Here is a 20,353-nt window from a genome sequence, read left to right as displayed (position 1 = left end):
GAGACGGAGCAGCCTGTGACGCATCAGAATTACACGGTGTACTTTAGACCCACCGGACGACCTGTACATACGGACTGCACTTTTGGAACTGCGGTTAGTGCCTGACAGCCAAATAACATCACCTGCATCTCCTTGGAAGATCCCGATCACGGAACGAAATACCGGACCAACTTTACACGGGAGTGCAGGTAGCGTTTGGCGATGCAATAGGCCACAGGAGAAAAAGGGAAAATCAAAATACTTATTTACACTAACCTCAACAACACCTCATACAGGTTACTCAATACCATTTAAGACAGAGCAACTTCATAAGAAGTTCATAAAATCTGGCCTATTGGAAAAGTTTATAACACTGACACGAACGTGTCTCTACAAGATCTCCCTTTGACATACAGGGGGTTAACCCTCAAATATCAAATTATCTACTATATTATGGGGGTCTTTCATGGTGCACACAATGGCTTCTAAAAATAAAAATAAAACGGATAAATCCTCTAAGGGGGTCACTATTGGGAGGCAAACTAAACTCTTATTTCAAAAGCCAGAACTCTCCTGCTAGAGAGGATACTACATTACTCATCCCAGACCTACATGATAACTCTTCATAATCTAATAATTCTGTCCAAGAGGATTTAACACCTATAACACGCGCTGATTTGCAGGCACTATCTACAAAGGCAGACCTTGCTGCCATAATGCACCAGGTTAGCAAGGCCATTAAAGATGGACTAGCGGAAGTTAAAAGAGACATTAGGGAGCTGGGAGATAGAGTCCTGGAGTTAGAAGAACAGATGGAAGAGACAAGTAAATCATCTGACAATACCACACAAGCGTTCCAATACCAACATGAGGCTATAGAAAATTTACAAATGCAAATGGAGGATTTGGACAATAAAGGCCATTGCCAGAATCTTCGGATCCGGGGCATCCCGGAAAAAATACTACTGCAACAACTCTCCTCTTATCTTCAAAATATATTTAAGTATCTTCTAGATCCTGAAAAAGACCCCATAACACTAGACAGAGCCCACAGGGCTTTAAGGCCGAAGCCCCCTGATCACTTGCCCCCCCCCCATGATGTGATCCTTTGCTGCCACAAATACACGGACAAAGAGAAGTTAATACAGGCAGCTAGGAAGAAATCTTCCCTACACTTTGGAGAAGACACCATACAGGTATTCCCAGATCTCAGTCCAATCACTTTGGCCAAGCGTAAAGAGGCCAGATACTTGACCATGCACCTCCAGGATTTGGGAATAACGTATAGATGGGGATTCCCCTTTGCTATAAAGGTTATGAAAGGGGAAAAGACCTATATTTACAGAGGACCAGAAGACATAGAACAGTTCTGCAAGCAACTTAATATAGTGCAACCTTCCTTGCCTAAACTTTCAGACACTAAAAAGAGCGAGACCCAAATAGGGCAAACAGCATCTAAATCTCAAAGAAGGAACTGGTCTACAGTGCCGCACAAAAGAAGAAACACCGAGATACCGGATCCTGCTTCTACTTCACATCCTGCAGAAGATGCTTGATGTTTCCCTCCTTAAATCTGCTGGAACTTTTTAGATAGCCTGTTAGATTAGGTCATTGGCAGCAGATAGCCAGTTTCAGAATCACAAACCCAGTTGAGTGTGATAGTTAGCATAATTCTAATTCACCTGATAGTAACTTATATTACCTCATCTTAGAGTGGAGAGACAAAACCATCAGTCTAAAAAACCCCCACCCACTCGTGGACTATTAGTAGTCTGTGTTGAAATTTATAAGATCACTAGTCAATTTTAGTAATGAGTATCTGTAATATTTGTTTTTGTTTGTTTTGTTTAAGTTTATGCTATTTTGTGTATGTTGTACTGGTCAAATTTGCTAATACATATATTTCCTTTAGATCTCCAAATAGAGGAACACCCTAATTCTCATGTTTAGAATACATATTCTTATTAGAGGTTCCATACTCAGGATAATCCTACAGAAGAACCATCAAACTTCCGCACAGCTGTCTCCGGCAGGTAAGCCAATCCCTACATAAACATATAGTTCTTATGAACCGCCTCCATGTCGACTCCTAAGATACACATATTAACACAAAACACCAAGGGATTTAATTCCCCAACAAAGCGTTCAGTGGCCCTCAAACATCTAGCAAAATTCCCTCATTCGATAGTGTTCCTCCAGGAGACTCATTTTGTGACTGGAAAAGAACCCTCTCTAACATCAAAAGATTTTCCAATATGCTTCCATAACACTTACAACACTAAGAAACAGGGGGTTAGTACCTTGTTCCATAAACATCTACACTTTCAATTACAAGATAGAGTGGTGGACGATGAGGGTAGGATTTTAATCCTAGTAGGTCTTCTGTTCAACAGACCTGTTACTTTAGTCAATGTATACGCCCCTCTGAGTCGTAGACGAAAATTCTTCCATACCCTGCTCACACTTATCTTAGAACACAAAAAAGGCCTGCGGATTATGGGAGGCGACTTCAACACCACATTAGATCCAGTGCTTGACTCTTCCTCGAAACGCACATATACAAAATCACGAGCTCCAAACGCAGCCTACACATTAATAGAATCCCTGGGGTGGGTCGATGTGTGGAGGATACAGCACCCTACACAAAAGAACTTTACTTTCTACTCACATCCATGGTCCTCTTATACACGTATAGACTACATTTTCCTGGATAGGAATCATCTATCCCTTGTAAAGGACACAGAGATTAATACTACGGCTTGGTCTGACCATTCTGTGGTTCTTATGGACCTGGAGTGGCCGGATGCACCTTTAAATCCCTTCATATGGAGAATTCACTCCTCCATTACCCCCCGGTTCAGGTAGTTTTACAAAAGGCAATCTCGGAATACTTTCTATTTAACAATAATAACGAGACTCAACCAGTTTTCATCTGGGAAGCACATAAGGCGTATATTAGGGGGGGGGATGTCTGAAACAAAAGGCGATTATGAGGAAACTTTATAACTCCTCTATACGGACACTAACATCCCGATTAGCTGAACTAGAACTAAAACACAAAACTATCCCTACTGACGCAACTCTACTATCACAGATAACTAAAATAAGACAGGACATTAATAAAATACTGACTAAAGAACCACAGAGAAAAGCTCTGGCAATAAAAAAATCTACTTCTATGAAGGTAATAGAGCAGGTCCAAAACTTGCTAGACTTCTCAATGAACAGAAAGTGAAATCCCACATTCACAAATTGATAACACCACTAGGTCATACATTGATCGACAGCAAAGAAATTGCAGATCATTTCAGTATATACTACAAAGAACTATATAATATACGGATTAGCCAATCCTCAAATAGATTAAATGACATTAAAAATTACATAAAAGAAGCAAATTTGCCCAAAATCCAGACATCTTTAAAAGAGGAATTCAAGACCCCTATCACATTATCAGAGGTCCTCTCCGTCATAAAGGACCTACCCTCAGGGAAGAGCCCGGGCCCAGATGGGTTTACTAACATGTATTATAACATGTTTAGGTCCTTACTAGCTCCACACCTCCTTGCCTTGTTCCAGACCATAGACGGAGGCACTTCTTTGCCCACTACAATGCAACAAGCACATATCTCTGTAATCTTGAAACCGGATAAAATCCCTACAGACCCCAAAAATTTTAGACCCATATCTCTCTTAAATGTAGATTTAAAAATCCTAGGAAAAATCTTAGCAAAAAGACTAAACAAATTACTTGTAGACATTATTTATACGGACCAAGTAGGTTTCATCCCTCATAGGGAAGCGAGGGACAACACTATAAGAGCCCTGACCCTTATGTCCTATGTAAAACACCACAAAATCCCGACGGTCTTCCTGGCAACAGATGCCGAGAAGGCCTTTGATAGGCTCGATTGGCAATTTCTCAGAGAAACATTGATAGAGATAGGAATAGGTCCCTACATGCTCAATAGAATATTTAGCCTTTATGCTCACCCAACAGCAAAAGTAAAAGCTAACGGTACTTTGTCTAACTCATTCTCGATAGGAAACTGAACCAGGCAGGGCTGCCCCTTGTCCCCCTTGCTGTTTGTCCTAACAATGGAAGTATTGGCATCTCACGTTCGCAAAAACCACTTAATAAAAGGTGTGGAAGTTGGCCCTCATAGCTTTAAAATTGCGCTTTACGCCGATGATGTCCTCTTTACAATAACAGACCCGCCCCAATCCTTAGCAGAGATCATGAAAGAGTTAGACAATTTCAGTAAATGCTCCAACTTTGCGGTTAACACCACGAAATCAGAATTACTAAACATCTCCCTTAGACATGACACTTTCATGAGATTATCAGAAGTATGCCCACTAAAACTCCAATTAGACGCTCTTAAATATTTAGGTATTTATATATTCCCATCTCAGAAAACCCTTTTCAAAAAAAATTATGAACCTCTACTATAAATACTACAGACAAACTTGAATAGATGGTCAGGTAAACCCATATTTTGTTGGGGTAGAGTACAATGTATTAAGATGACAACACTACCTAGAATTTTATATGTTCTTCAAGCCCTACCTATAGCTATACCTAATTGGTTTCTTACTCAGATTCAAAAACACATTAATAGATTTACATGGGGCACATGCAAACCCCGAGTTAACAAAGCGACTATGCACAGACCTACAATACTAGGGGGACTTGGTCTCCCTGAGATAAAAATCTATGTAGATGCAATAACATTACAAAGGGTTTTAGATTGGCACGCGCCGCCAGGTCATAAAGCCTGGACGGCGATTGACTCCCATATATTGAAAGTCCCGTCGGTAGGAGCCCTTTGCTGGGTGCCCAAAACACTGAGACCCCCACAATGTTCGACATTACCAATACACTACCACTTTTTTAGAGAGTGGGACTTGTTAGTTCAGAAGAACAGTTTTATCTCTGGCCTTAGGTCTCCACTCTTTCCGATCCCATTAAATGCAGAACTTACAGGAGGATTAGATAGAAATTACCAAAGGGCAGTGGAGTGGGGGCACACGACACCCCTAAGGGAATTCCTACAAGAGGGCAAATTGCTAAATAGAGAGGCTATAAAAGAAGTAGCTAATGGTGTTTATTACCCATGGCTAAAATATATGCAACTCGAACATTTCATCAACACGTCTCCACATAGGGCTGACTACCTAAGACAACTGACCCCCTTTGAAAAGATTTGCTATGCCAACACTCACATACCACACTCTGTGTCAAGGATGCGAACAATATTACAATCTCGTATGGAGTCTGAACTCCCTACATACACTGACAAATGGCACAGAGAATTGGACGAGACATTGAGTGATAAATCCTGGGGTAAGATATTTCAACACACTAAAAAAACCTCAACTGCACCCAAAATACTCAAACTCAATTTCAAAGTTTTAGCCAGATGGTACTTAACCCCAGCAAGGCTACACTCAATTTACCCTTCCTCCTCCGACAGATGCTGGAGAGGATGTAGACTAAAGGGTAGCTATTTACACATGTGGTGGGGCTGTAGCTCACTGACTCAACTATGCAATTTTATAGAAGTTCACTTCAGAAACGGACTGATCCCAGATTTTACTTTAACACCCCACTTAGTAATATTCAACCAACACCCAAAAATACCTTGTAAACTCCGGAGACAGCTGTTGCAAATAGGAATAAATAGTGCAAAATCACTAATAGCGACACAATGGAAAACGCTGACCTCACTGACAGGACAGATGTGGTTGGTTAAGGTAGAGGAGATGCTGGTTCTAGAGGAGTATGGCTATATGAAAAGAAATAAATTAGAGTTCTTCCATGACATGAGATATTTGTGGGACGAGTCCCTCAAAACTACTACCCCCCAACCTCAGTTACCTACTTAGTTACTAACAAGAGTGATACCTACACCTAGCAAATGACCAGTATCATTGTTCATGTTGTTTTAAATGTTCGATTGTCTTAAAGTTTAGAAATTGCCGTCTTTAAATGTAACATACATGCATACTGAAATGTGACCTGTATTGAACATGTTTATTGGGCGTGAAGCCCCCATTTTCAATGTTGTATTAAGCATTTCTACCCAATAAAAGATGGTTTTAAAAAAAAAAAATATATATATATATATATATATATATATATATATATATATATATATCAGACATCCCATCTCTCCCTGAAGTTCAGGGAGTCTCCCTGTTTGTAATAGCGCCTCCCTAATGCCAGCAAATGGAATGCAATCTCCCTGAAACTCCAAGTACCATGATCCAATGTGGCCCAAATCCGGAAAAGTGTTTCTTTAAGGAATGCCTTTAGTTGCTGGGACGTTATAGAACCCTCAAAGCATGCATCAGTAACCAAAAAGCCCCCACTGAGTTTAATAAAATAAAACACAAATACTACCTTATTTACTGCACGTAATTAAACTTTGTATTCTAAAATATTTAAGCAATCAACAAGCGTACGATCACTGGAAAATAGGTTTGTTTTATGTGGTAGTGCAATAAAGCTACTTTTTTATGTGACTTTAGTGGGAAGCTACTTTAATGATAAGTCTCTATCTTATTTAGGGTTTCAAGGTGTCCAATATATAACTGGGAGGGGGCAATAGCGGGTGAAGCCAACTCCCTGAAATGAGTTTTTGCAGGTTGATATATATCAATTCACATTTGGTTTTAAGCTGTGTTACACTGTAACCTTGGAGCTACTGTTGGAACAATAATAAAGCAATGATGTCATTAGGAGACATTTGATAAAAAAGCATGAGCCCAAGTGCTGCTATGGGCAACAATTACAGTTTACTGTAGCGCTAAGATTTATAGGGAGCATGACGGCCTTGTTGACTTTAAACGATAACCTTTTTGGAGGTCAGTCAAACATCTGGTTGGTTAAGATAAAAATTAGCATCAGGCACTCTGTATCAGAGGCAAACAGCACTAATATTCCATCCAGTTACATTTATATTTTATCATTTTATACAGGATTTTTTTATGTTTTTTTATTGTTTGTTCTCATATTTGCTTTTGTCTATAGGCTGTTAAAAAAAAAAATAAGATTATAAACTGTTGTTTTTTTTTTTTTTTTTGTATCCTAAGTAACTGCTGTTCCATTTTGCTTTATTAACAAATTTAAATATTTTTTTTTAACAAGTTCTTGTCCTGAATACGCCAACTTTTCTTTCAGAGCTTTCTTACTCCCCACTAATAGATATATAACTGCTATTACTCTATTTCAAATCCCTCATAAAATCATTCGCCGTAATAAACTATGCAATGTACTTTACTTATTTATTTTGGCCTATGTTCCTGTTATTTACTTCAAGGGACAGTCTAGTCCAAAACAAACTTTCATTATTCAGATAGGGCATGTAATTTCAAACAATTTTCCAATTTACTTCTATCACCAATTTTGCTTTGTTCTCTTTGTATTCTTAGTTGAAAGCTAAATCTAGGAGGTTCATATGCTAATTTCTAAGCCCTTGAAGGCCGCCTCTTAGCTCAGGGCATTTTGACAGTTTTTCACCACTAGAGGGTGTTAGTTCATGTGTTTCATATAGATAACACTATGTTCACGCACGTGGAGTTCCTAGGAGCCCTCACTGATTGGCTAGAATGCAAGTCTGTCAAAAGAACTGAAATAAGGGGCAGTTTGCAGAGGCTTAGATACAAGATAATCACAGAGGTAAAAAGTGTATTAATATAACTGTGTTGGTTATGCAAAACTAGGGAATGGGTAATAAAGGGATTATCTACCTTTTAAACAATAAATATTCTGGTGTAGACTGTCCCTTTCGGAGAGTTGAAGTTTTTTCAATGCCCACAGATAGGCTGGAATGAATCTTGCAGTATATAGAACTATAACTCGACAACATGTAACATGCTACACAGTGATTACTTGATTATGCAGATTATGGGCTCTATTATCAAACAGTGGTAAGTAGCAGCTTTGGAGCCCCATCATTTCAGGCTTAAGTGAGTGAGCCTGAAGCGCTAGTTAAGACCGCTGCAACTTAAACTCTTCACCACCTAAAGTGTGGCAGATTGCAATCATCCTGATCTGATTGGGATAATCAATAGCCCCCTCTTGTGCATGAGCAGGGGTGGCATTGCACAAGCAGTGTATTGCTGCCAGCTCACTGTGAGGCTGGGCAGAAAGACCTTGTCCACCAGTCTAATGATAAATATAGCCCTATATCTGTCCCTTGTCTGCCCCACCAAAGGAAGTAAAATTAACAATAATCAACAGGTGTTTCAAAGGGTATGGCCCTGGAGTGCAAAGCAATACAAATGACAGTGATTAAAAACATTTGTGTACATTTCTTTTTAATTTAAACAGCTTTTACTTTATATTTTCCAGGCAAAATAAATATGTTTAAATGCTGCTCTTTTATATGCAGGATATTGAGCACAATGTGCCTTTCAGTGTTCCACAACAAATTCATACCATAGAGTTCCCTCTAGAAAGAGTGAAGCACAGGAAGTGAGGAAACAGCAGTTGTTTACAATCATTGGTAAGAGCTGTGCATGTTAAAAGGATTTTAAACAACTTTTGTGTAAAATGTGTGCTTGTGCCACACTATCTAGACTGGCTTACAAGCAATTTCGGTAACCATCTCAGAGTTTCTAAATTCCAGTCCTCAGGGCTCACTAACGGAACAGATTTTCAGGATTACTTTGAGTGACAGAGCAGGTTAATAACTATTGTTAATCATCAGCTGTTCATTTCACCTGTGTTCTAGTTCAGATAGCCTTTTAAAACCAGCCTGTTAGAGTGCCTCTAAAACTGACCTAGGTTATCATAATGCTGCAAACTGCCTAAACCAGCTTATAATTTGCTTAAAGTAAAGACTGTGTGGTTACGAATAGCACATATGCATTTATTTCAGACATGGCTGTCCTTTATTTCAGACATTGGCTTTGTTGGAGGCTATTTTGGGGTCCTTCACTTTGAAAATATTTGGAACCCTAATATAGTTTTATGACTGTAATACATTTACAAAACATTGTTCCCAGTCCTAGTCTATTGGAATTCCCTACAAAATTATTGTATAGTGGGGTAGGGGATTTTTTTTTGTTTCTTTTTCTAAGCCATTCAAATCCTTTAGAAGGGACACTATTTGAATTAATAAAACCAATAAAAAAAACAGTTAAAAACATATCAGCAAGATCTAGTTATACACATTTTTTAGAATTTGCTTTCAGGAATTTTCACAAGCTTTTGTGGAAGCAAAGGATTCAAGGCCAAAATGAATCAATTATGTCTTATTGATTCATTAATGATATTTTCTGTCTAACAATTTCACATTGTTTAATGTAACTACGTAATTAATATTCTGAAGTCCAAAAACTTTATTGCAATCATAAATTAACATTCCAATGATAATATTTTATTTGAGTACAAGTTTTTAATGTGTTAAAAGTGTGATTAAAGCTATATTACTAAAATGATTATGCTTCTAAATATGTAAACTAAGGAAATAGACAAACCTTAAAGGGACATGAAACCCAAAAAATCTCTTTCATGATTAAGATAGAGAATACAATTTTAAACAACTTTCTAATTTACTTCTATAATCTAATTTGTTTCATTCTTTTGGTATCATTTGTTGAAGGAGCAGCAATGCACTACTGGTTTCTAACTGAATACATGGATGAGCCAATGACAATCAATATATATATATATATATATATATATATATATTCAGCCACCAATCAGCAGCTAGAACCTAGGTTTTTGCTGCTCCCGAGTTTACCTAAATAAACCATTCATCAAAGGATAACACGAGAAGGAATCAAATTAAATAATAAAAGTAAATTAGAAAGTTATTTAAAGTTGTATTCTATATCTAAATCAAGAAAGAATAATTTTGGGTTTCATGTCTCTTTAATGTGAAATTTTTTTTTTCAAAAAGCTGCTGGAAAAGTGTTTTCTAATGTATTGGCATGTCATTGTTGAATTGTCATCATGCAAGATATTGAGAGTGTTAATGCAACACAAATTAATTTGAAGTTTATCATTGTGTTTTTGTAATGACTGGAATAAATTTGAATTTGAAAACCTCTGTAAATAGCCATGTCACAGTTGCCTAGGGACACTGCAATAGACCAATCAGTTAAGCAGGTTACTGTAATATTGACCACACCCACCAATGGTTTCCATCGCCATTCTGCTTCATTCTAAAATACCCACATATGACTCTACACTCACTCATAATCACCTCATTTACACCTGAGGAAAGGACGTGACTCTAAAATGCATTGTGGTTACTATTTGGCCAGACAGACAACTGTTTGTAGAAATCATCCTTTATGAGTTTTTAATGCAACTATAACTCTTTATTATATTTAATATTGCTTTATATTTTATTATTTCATTAAAACAATTCTTAACTATTCATGTGCTGTCTCTTTAATTCATAAACATTTTTTTTTAATAGCTGCATTTATGGTTATATATACTTATTTCACTATTATTTGTTATCATTGTCTTCTCTTTTTATTTGTATAAGAGATCTGTTTTTGAAAACAAGATTTCATGGTCTCATTTATACTTTAGTGTTCACTGTTTTTCTTAAAATTCATGAAACTTTACACTTATTTATTCAATATTTAAACTAATATAATAATTAAAAAAACACATCAACATACTATTCTCAGGCTTATGTTTGCTTTGAATATAATATTATAACTAGCATATAATTAGTGTTTAATGCCCCACTAAAAGGACAGGAAGCCAAAAACTGGGACTGTCCCCCAAACATAGGGACAGTTGGTAATTATGTTGCATAAATCACTTTACATGTTCTAAGTAGCTAAATAAAAACAATTACATTACGTTTTCATTTGATTTAATTAGTTATCTTTAAACCATTTTATATCAAACACTAAAAGTATCTGTATTTATCAAAGTTCCCTTTGCGTCTAATACTAAACAAGAGGAAAATCATCACTAATTATAGTGTATTTTAAGGAAAGTTTTTCCCCACCATGTTTAAAGACAAAAGACCTCTCACAATTAGATACACTACATTTATTGGGAGTTTCATTCCCATATAGAAATAATGACACATTATTTCCAAAAACATAAACAATATTTGGATATTTCTTCTAGGCTAGCCATGCCACCTATTGCCAAATGGTCTAGGTTTGATTGCTTTAATATAACCACTGAACAGAGCAGTAATAGACAGGAAGTTGCCATTGAAAGGACTTCCTCTATTGGCCCTCCCTGATTTGGATAGTTATCAGTATGGGAAATGAACATGGGAAGTATCTGTCTACAGACTTTTAATCATTAAGTTTATGCTGTAGAAGCATTTTGATGTGATCAGAGTGGCAAGCAAGCACCACTGCTTTGGATAAAAATGTAGTTTACATGTCTTTCCAACCATTAAAATATATAAGATAAGCAGCATTAGGTTTCAGGTGCATTTGGGATTGTAATTGTATTTGTTTGCTCATCAAATACCTAATAAAGCATTAAGTTATCCCACCTTGCATCCAAGGGAGATGGTACCCAAAAATTGAATCCCTTTAAAGTGGTTCAGCATATCTCTAAAAAAACTACTAGAAAATATCACATTAATATCTCTATGAAAAAAGGAAGCTATTTTACCTCAAAATTTCCTCAATAGCCACATTCCACAGTCAAGGAATTTTAAGAATAAAATCAGGATGCTAGTCCTGATGCTTGTAGAAATAGCACATTCTCATCACTGGCAGCGAGACCTGGGCTCCTACAGCCCTTGTGATGGCTTATGAACAAGATGGCTGACTAACAAGATGGCTGACAAACAGGATATGGCAGTTCTCAGTAAGGGATTATGGAAGCTTACTGTGAAATCTCTCATGAAATCTCATGAGATCACATTAAAACAAAGTGTAAATTCAGCACTGATACTGATGATTGGCTGTCCCATTTCACCATGTGAATGGATCACAGAGCAATTACTCTTACTGATAAGCTAAAGACATTCTAAGGAAAAATATACTTTTTTACATAGAAATGTTCGTTAAAAGGCTCAGGAGAAGAGCAGGAGAAGAGAATCTGAACAGCAACTAAACTACTACTACTAGCAACCCTGCTCTACTATGTGTTTAATTAACCACTGCAAGAGGTTAAATACACAGTAGAAGAGCCTCTTGAGACCCACAGAGCACTGCTGTTGATCCAATCAGTGCAACTAGGGCTGCTTATTTGATCAGCAGCAGTTTCCACTCCAGAGCAGAACTTCTACTTTGTGTTTAACCCCCTTTTCAAGGATTAAACACATAATAGGACAGGGACGACAGTCATAAAATGAATGGATTTGAGCAAGTAATTTGTTTACTTTTATGGCTGTTTACCTTTCATTGGCATATAATGAAACAAAATACAATAGTTTTCTCCTTGTATGCAAGTTTGTAACTTATTATCTGATGTAAATGGAAGATGGGAGTACGGAGCATAAAAACACTATATTTTAATCTAATATTCGTTTTATTATAACTTTTTAATTTGAATATTTGTCTCATATAACAAGCTATCATAAAAACGTGTATTCAAAGAATTTCCCAGTTCATCTCAAACATAATGAATTATTCAGTATTGCCGATGCTAGTGAATTTTACCATAAAAAACCCCAACACATTTCATCATATTTCTCCCATTTTTTTATCTATTAACTATTTTGTTTATATAAATTTTCATATTTTTCCACGGACGCAGATAGCTGGAAGGATTGAGAACCCTTACACCAAAACATGCTACACAGTGCTTGATCTGTAGAGATACCCATGTATAATTGGACACAGCACAAGAGACTGGAGATAAGGTAAACAAGAGACTTTTGAAGGGGTATCTCCCTTAACTGCTTTACTAATATTCCTTTAAAAAAAGTTTAAATGTTTATAGATTATTTATTTTGTATGCAGCTTATTTGGAATTCGGTGATTAATTATGGACATTCACAAAAAAATATTTTAATGTCATTTTAAGTATGTTGAGCTCAAATGAAACTCCTTTCAAACACTCAGGTAGATTTTGCTTCTGTCTCTCTTGTGTAGCGTAGATATTTTATTCAAATAGGTCCATTCTTAAATTCTACATTCATTTTAGTTTTATAGATTGATAAAAAAAAGTCTCAGAGTTCATAGAAATTGAACAAAGCCACAGTTTTGGGGCAGGAACCAACATTAGGCACAATACAGAGAGAATGTAACAATACACAATATGTACAGATAGATACTGATATATTTAATAGGCAAAAAAAAAATGTTTTCCGTTACACACACACAAAAAAAAGTGTAATGTGCTGGAGCATTTTATTGTTGCTTCCATATTAACTGGGAGTTCAACTCCGACAAAGGAGTTAAAAACATAGTTAAAGGGACATAAATACCCCAAATTCTTTCATGAATTAGGTAGCGCATATAAATTTTAAACAACTTTCAAATTTACTTCTATTATCAAATTTTGTTTGTTTTCCTGTTATTATTTGTTGAAAAGCAGGAAGGTAGGCTCATAAGTGTGCATGTCTGCAGCATTATATGGCAACAGTTTTTTTAACCATGTTATACATTAGCAAGATCACTATTTCCTGTCATGTAGTGCCTCACGCATGTGCACGCTACCTACCTAGTTATATCTTCAACAAAGAATAACATGAGAATAAAGCAAATTTGATAATAGAAGTAAATTAGAAACTTTTTAAAAATTGTATTCTCTATCTGAATCATGAAAGAAAAAAAATGTGGGTTTCATGTCCCTCCAAAGCAGCAATACATTAGCTGGAGCTAGTTGAAAACATCTGGTGAGCTTATGAAAAGAGATACATGTGTAGCCACCAATCACCAGCTTGGTGAAAGTTTAATTTGGACTGTAAAAATACATTATTTAAAAATGTTTCACACGTGCACACTACCTACTTAGGCATGCTCTTCAGCAAAGAACAGTGTGAGAACAAGGCAAATGTGATTTTTTTTTAAATTTATTACTTGAATGCTCTATATCAGTCATGGAATATTTTTTTTCATGGTCTCACCTTAAAAGGAAACTTTCAAAATGTATTTTAAATAAAAAATAAAAAATCTTGTTCATGTCCTGAATAAATCTATGTTTTCATGTCCTATTCGCCAACAATTGTCCCTCCCAACTAGTAAAGCTGAGGGAGTTGTCTTTATCAGGCAATGGGGATTGCTAGGAGGTACACAACCAATACTGCAGTATTACTTTTACTCTTCCGATGTAACGTAGGTCTCATTGTTATAGCGACTTGGGTCAGAAACTCACTGATAGCTGATTGTGGAGAGCATCTATCAGCAGTGATCTGTCACTATTGGACAAGCATGCTCTTGTCACTTAACGGGAACTGCTACACGAAAAGGTAGAACTACCTGGTTTTGTGTAACATCTCCATTTCATGATCTCTATGGTGTCTCCCCTCAAAGGGTTACAATGCATGAAGAGAATCTAAAAACAATTGATATACATATATATATATATATATATATATTGCGGGTAAAGTAAGAAATTGTGTAAAATTGACATTACCCAAGCGGCTGTGGATAAAGCCCGATGTAACATTATAAATCTTCTCAGAGTGTATCGAGTCACTGCATCAAACATATATATACGGTGCAATTTCACACATCTTCACTATCTTTTTTGCCTCCGCTTGGGGGTTAAAGGGGGGTAAATCTCATTCCCAAGGTTCACTTGGGGGTGGATGCCAGAGGATTGGTGGGGCGCCTTACTTCAACCCCCCAGGCAGAGGCAAAAAAATTGAATTGTGTAGATGGGGGAATTACATTACATTGTGCTTTAACCACAGCCGCTTGGGTAATGTCAAGTTTACCCGGGTAATCCAAGGATAACCTGGATTTCTGATTTTACCTGTATATATATATATATATATATATATATATATATATATATATATAAAGTATACAGACCGCACTCACTGGATTTCAGAGAAACTTCAATATTTCTTTATTCTGGTGATGTTTCGAGGATAATCCTTCCTCAAAACGTCACCACAATAAAAAAATACTGAAGTTTGTCTGAAATCCAGCGAGTTCGGTCTGTATTCTTTCTATTTATCGCCCCTGCCAGCACCCTGGTTGATGTCATTTTTCGGTTAGTGATAGTGTAGTTCCTTCAATTTATGTATACATTTTTAATTGTTTAACCCCATATCTACCAGTTAAAGTAGGCAATAACTGTTTTCAAAAGAGTCAGGAATGTTGGAAAAGTGTATCTATAATATTGTGGAGTATATATAAATAAGTAAATGTTTACAAGTTTAACCTAGTAGTTTAACTATCCAAGTTTAAAGGGTTTCAAAGAATTGCATAACATTGCATTTAAACTGTCTCTTGTAGTAAATGAGTTAAAAAGTAGATATGTGCAGCCGCGAAAAATTTGGTTCGGATCGATTCGGACTGATTCGAATTTTGGTTCGGATCGATTCGAATTCGGAAGAAATCGAATGAATTTGTTTTGGATTCATTCGGATTCTTTCAGATTCGTGGGAAATTCGGTTCGCTTCGATTCGGTTCGAAACGATTCGGAATTTCGGAATTTCGGTCAGTGTTAAGTTGGATGTGCTTTGTATTACACTAGTATACTGTACAATACTAGTGTAATACACGGCCATCCGAATCTACCGAATAAATTCGAATCGATTCGGATTTATTCGGTAGATTCGGCACTACCGCAATTCGGAATTCGAATCGATCCGAATCTCCGAATTTCAACAAAATTCGTACGAATTTCGATTCGGACCGAATCTCACATGTCTATTAAAAAGATATGTAGTATAGCAATTCAGCAGAAATAGTGTTAATATATACAATAACGTAATTCTAGAATGCCTGAGATATATAAAAGGATACTGTGAAATTTAAAGGGACATTAAACTTAAAAAAAAAATTGTATAAGATAGTTTTTTTTATTTTTTATTTTTATTAAAAAGGTTACATTAAAGCTAATTATTTTGATCTTAAAACAAATATGAAATGCTCTACCGGGATAAAAGCTCTCTGGCTGATAACAACAATCCTTACAATCAGTGGAATATCCATTTTTAAACAACAAAAAAAATGAATCAATAAAAAAAAAAAACAATGCTTTTCCCTGTTATAGCTACAACACATAAATTAAAATTGCAATCATTGGACTTCATAAAAACTCATCAGTTAAATGAATGTTGTACAATAATGCTGTTTAATTTTACTTCTTGACTAAAGTTTAATGATTAACGTATTCACAAAAATGCCTTCTAGTAATATTTCTAAGTGTTCCTCCTTTTACTGTGTCAGAAATGTGGTAACAGATATATATGTCAGTTAAAGCAGCACAAAAACTTTCACTGAAGTGGTATTCTGAATTATGGCAAAACTTTGTATACACCACAAACCTCAAAATGTCACTTGCACAGGAGTTAGCACATCTGCTCAACAGAAAAAGAGACAGTTAACGCTACGCAATTGTGTTAATACCCTCTATAAGTATTGCAATAGTTTGTCTTCTGTTTGACTTCTGTTAAAGGGGCACTCAAGTTTTATTAAATTTTCATGATGCAGATACAGCATGTAATTTTAAACAACTTTCCAATTTACTTTCATTAAAAATAATGTGCACAGTCTTTTATATTTACACTTTTTTTGAGTCACCAGCTCCTACTGAGCATGTGCAAGAACTCAGACTATACGTATATGCATTTGTGATTGGCTGATTACTATCACATGGTACAGGGGGAGTGGAAATATACATAATTTTGAAATGTGTTAAAAAAGAATCTACTACTCATTTGAAATTCAGAGTAAATGCTATTGTATTGTCTTGTTATCTTGCATTTGTTGATTATGCAAATCTGCTGTGTTTACTAATCCTTTAAAGGGATCTAACTCCATCTGGCAGGACATGGGTTAAAAACAACCCAATATTCCTTCAGCGCATTTAATACTTTTGTATGATAGTATCGTTTCCATATTTTGCTGATGCCTTGTAGAATTTAAAAATCTAAATATTTGTATTTGTTCCAAATAAAGAAGTAAATGTACAAAAAATAGAAAAATAATCATCATAAAAATAGTTAAATTACTTTTTTAACAAATATACTTCTTTGATATACATACATGTTGGTTTTAGAATGAAACAACATGGCAAAACTCTCTACAATTATACAATTTGGTTTGTAAACATTTAAAATGAAGAAAAATTAACTCAGCAGTCATTTGCAATTGAACAGCTATAATATTTATGCTCAGCTTAAATATTTTTCTTTTGTTAAAAATAAATAAAAACAACACTATATTCTATTTATTTGGCAAGTCTTTTTTAATAAAAATATTTTTTTAGATATTTTACCTAATCAGATTTAACTAGACAACCATTACTGACTGTGATTTATTGATTCTGGGGATGATAAATTGATTAAACTAGGTGAAAAATTCAAAAATACAATACATTTTAAAAAAATTACTTGAAATAAAAATAAATTAAATATAAAATACTATATAAACTTATATAAATGGTCTAACAATTAATTATTTACTGCTTTACTTACATTATAGAATATCATTGAATAGTTAACAGTAATGGGGCTCTCAGAATATATCTAATCTGCATCTGTATCAGTTTCCATCCTTAAATAAAATGTCTAAAATATATAACAGTAGCATGCACGATAATTATATCTTATTATAAAGCTGTGACTACAGTTCAAGATATGTAAGATTAGCTATTTAAATACAGAGGCCAACGATGACATATATAGTTACAAAATAAGTGGCCCAAGTAGTTTCCCCAGTTCATATGTTACTGTGTTTTGATCAACAAATATATATATATATATATATATATATATATATATATATATATATATATATGTGTGTGTGTGTGTTCGTGTGTGTGTGTGTGGTTTATTGGTTAGTTTAGGTGACCAATGTCTCTGTTTTTTTATTATGGAGAAATAATGGTTTGCAGAACTGAATTCTTTCATGAGACTAAAATTTTAATTTAAAGAAAATCTTAAATGACAAAGTTGATTGTTCCTCATAAAGATATTTTTGTGACAACTGTGTAGCATGAGTATAATATTGTAAACATTTCAATAAAAAGATTTACACAAACAAAAACAAACAAACATCCCCCAGTATAGTATGAACTTTAATATATAGTATAAAGTATAGAAGGGCTTGGTTTAGTTACATGTTAATTGTACATACCGTGTGCACATTTGGAACAAGAAAAGAAAGAGTAAATAAAACTCTTATAAATTATTTCTAGGATATCTACAATGCATGCAATGTTCAGAATTATTTTTCAGTACTTATACTACTTATACTACAATATGAGAGATTATGTTCCAATAAAACATGTATTATAGAATCTAGACTCAAATCACAATATACTGGAGTTTATTTCAATTTATTTGAAAGCTATTTGCACTGGTTACCTAATGTTTTCAGAATTCAAGGCTAATTCTAGACATCAGATAACACTTTTCACAGCATTATTCCCATGTTTTATTTATTTATTTAATATAATGTTTTATTACAATTCATTAGTCTTGAAACAACATTTCAGAAATCTTGTTTTTGGGATCTGTTTAAATTTTGTTGCATGGTCAAGTAGTTTAATAAACACAATTATATCCTAGATAATTAAAATATTAAAAGCTAGTCACACTTTTAAATTAAGAAACACATACAAAAATAAAATATAAACATCTGAATATTTACTTATGATAGCAATAATGTTGTAAATGTTATCCAATAAATGACACTAAATTATAGGACAAGGTTCATTGGAAACATAATGAATTAATATTATTTGTAATAAGCAGAAATCTGTATGCATACACACAATTAACGCTGAATCGTCACCTCTTACTTTTGTAATTACTGTACTTCTTATTTTTTGGTCTATAAAAACCAATACAAAATCCCAGCAAAAAAAGCAAGGAAAAGCCTCTTTTGGAAATGTTTTGTTTTCCTGATTTAAACACAGGAAATACAAATGTTACAGCATTTGAAACTCAGGTGGTTTAGCTAATTCAAACAAGAATGTTTCTAATGGACAAAAATACAATTTTAATAAATTGCCAAAACCATAACCCCCCCCCACCATAAATTTAATATTTTCACAAAGCAAATTCTAATGTAATTAAATATATATATGCAAGCTAAGCTAAACTGTTCTCCTACACAATATACTTTATATCTGCAGCTTATAAGTATATTTTTATTTTAAGGCGTCACTTTCTCTAAACCATGAACAATTAAAAATCTTATCATGTCAGGCCAGACGGTTTCAGTAGATATAAATATTATGTTTGTGGGTTGCATTGTTCCTTTAAATGAACAAATGAACTCAAACAGTATCACTACTATTTTCAGTGCCAGAAACGTATATTACATATATTTCATGTATTTTTAAAACAAGTAATAGTTTGCCCCTGAGTTTTAAAGTTAGATAAGGAAACAAAGCAAATAATACAGTTTAGTCAATAATGATTTATATATATATAAAGTAAGACATTTTGAATTTTTCCTCTCCTGACTAATTTTTCCTCTCCTGACTAGCATTTGTTTTACCCCGGCTAATACATTATAGTGATATTTTGTCAATAAAAATATATATGGGCCAAATATCTGTTTATCATGTTACTGACAGATAAATAGTCTAAAACATAGTTTATCTATATTATATTTCCAGTCCAAAGCAAACAATATCTGTCTGTTTTTGGTTTTAGTTTTATAAGAAATCAGATTACTGAGTTTTTTTTTTTTATTGTATTCTTTGCCTTACCATTTTAAAAACACAAAATAAATAGCATTAATAATCCATATGTACAAGTAATAAAGTTATTCTAAATTCCATAAAACAATAAAATAAATACAAATCAATGGATTAACCTGCAATTTTACAAAGAAAAAATATATCAAAATAAAAATGACTGTAATCGTTGAAGAAAACAACGAGAAACCCATTAGCTACATAAATAACCAAGTCTCTACAATTTCCAATTACGTACCCCAAAATAACAAAATAATTGACAAACTTCAAAAAGAATACATGCACCATAGGGCCATTATTTTTTCATTACTCTAAGTACATTCCAATCGAACGGTCCAATATACAGAGAAACCCCATACTCAATTGCTAGAATAATTTCTCAAAATAAAAAATAAACAAAAAATATGATAGAAAAAGTACATATAAGATCCACAACTAGGACTACAGAATTAAAAAATAAATACTTTTTTGCAGAGTTTCAAGTTTTTAAAGCTTGCGGATGGTTGGGATAGGAAAAAGGAAATTTACTAAGCAGTGCAAAGGAAATCTTGTTACCTTCTATTGTGGTTGTGGGGGTGTTGCCCAACC

General features: G+C 34.5%; 1 protein-coding gene across 3 annotated transcripts in view; it reads right to left on the bottom strand.

The window, feature by feature from the left end:
• The window catches only part of ERG (ETS transcription factor ERG), a 498,711-nt gene that overhangs the window by 144,237 nt on the left and 334,121 nt on the right, over positions 1-20,353 (bottom strand). The window lies entirely within an intron of this gene.

The sequence above is a fragment of the Bombina bombina genome, chromosome 3 (genome assembly GCF_027579735.1).
Source record: "Bombina bombina isolate aBomBom1 chromosome 3, aBomBom1.pri, whole genome shotgun sequence".
In the NCBI taxonomy this organism is placed as follows: domain Eukaryota; kingdom Metazoa; phylum Chordata; class Amphibia; order Anura; family Bombinatoridae; genus Bombina; species Bombina bombina.
Note: the sequence above shows the minus strand (reverse complement) of the source record. Positions and strands in the feature narration are given on the sequence as shown.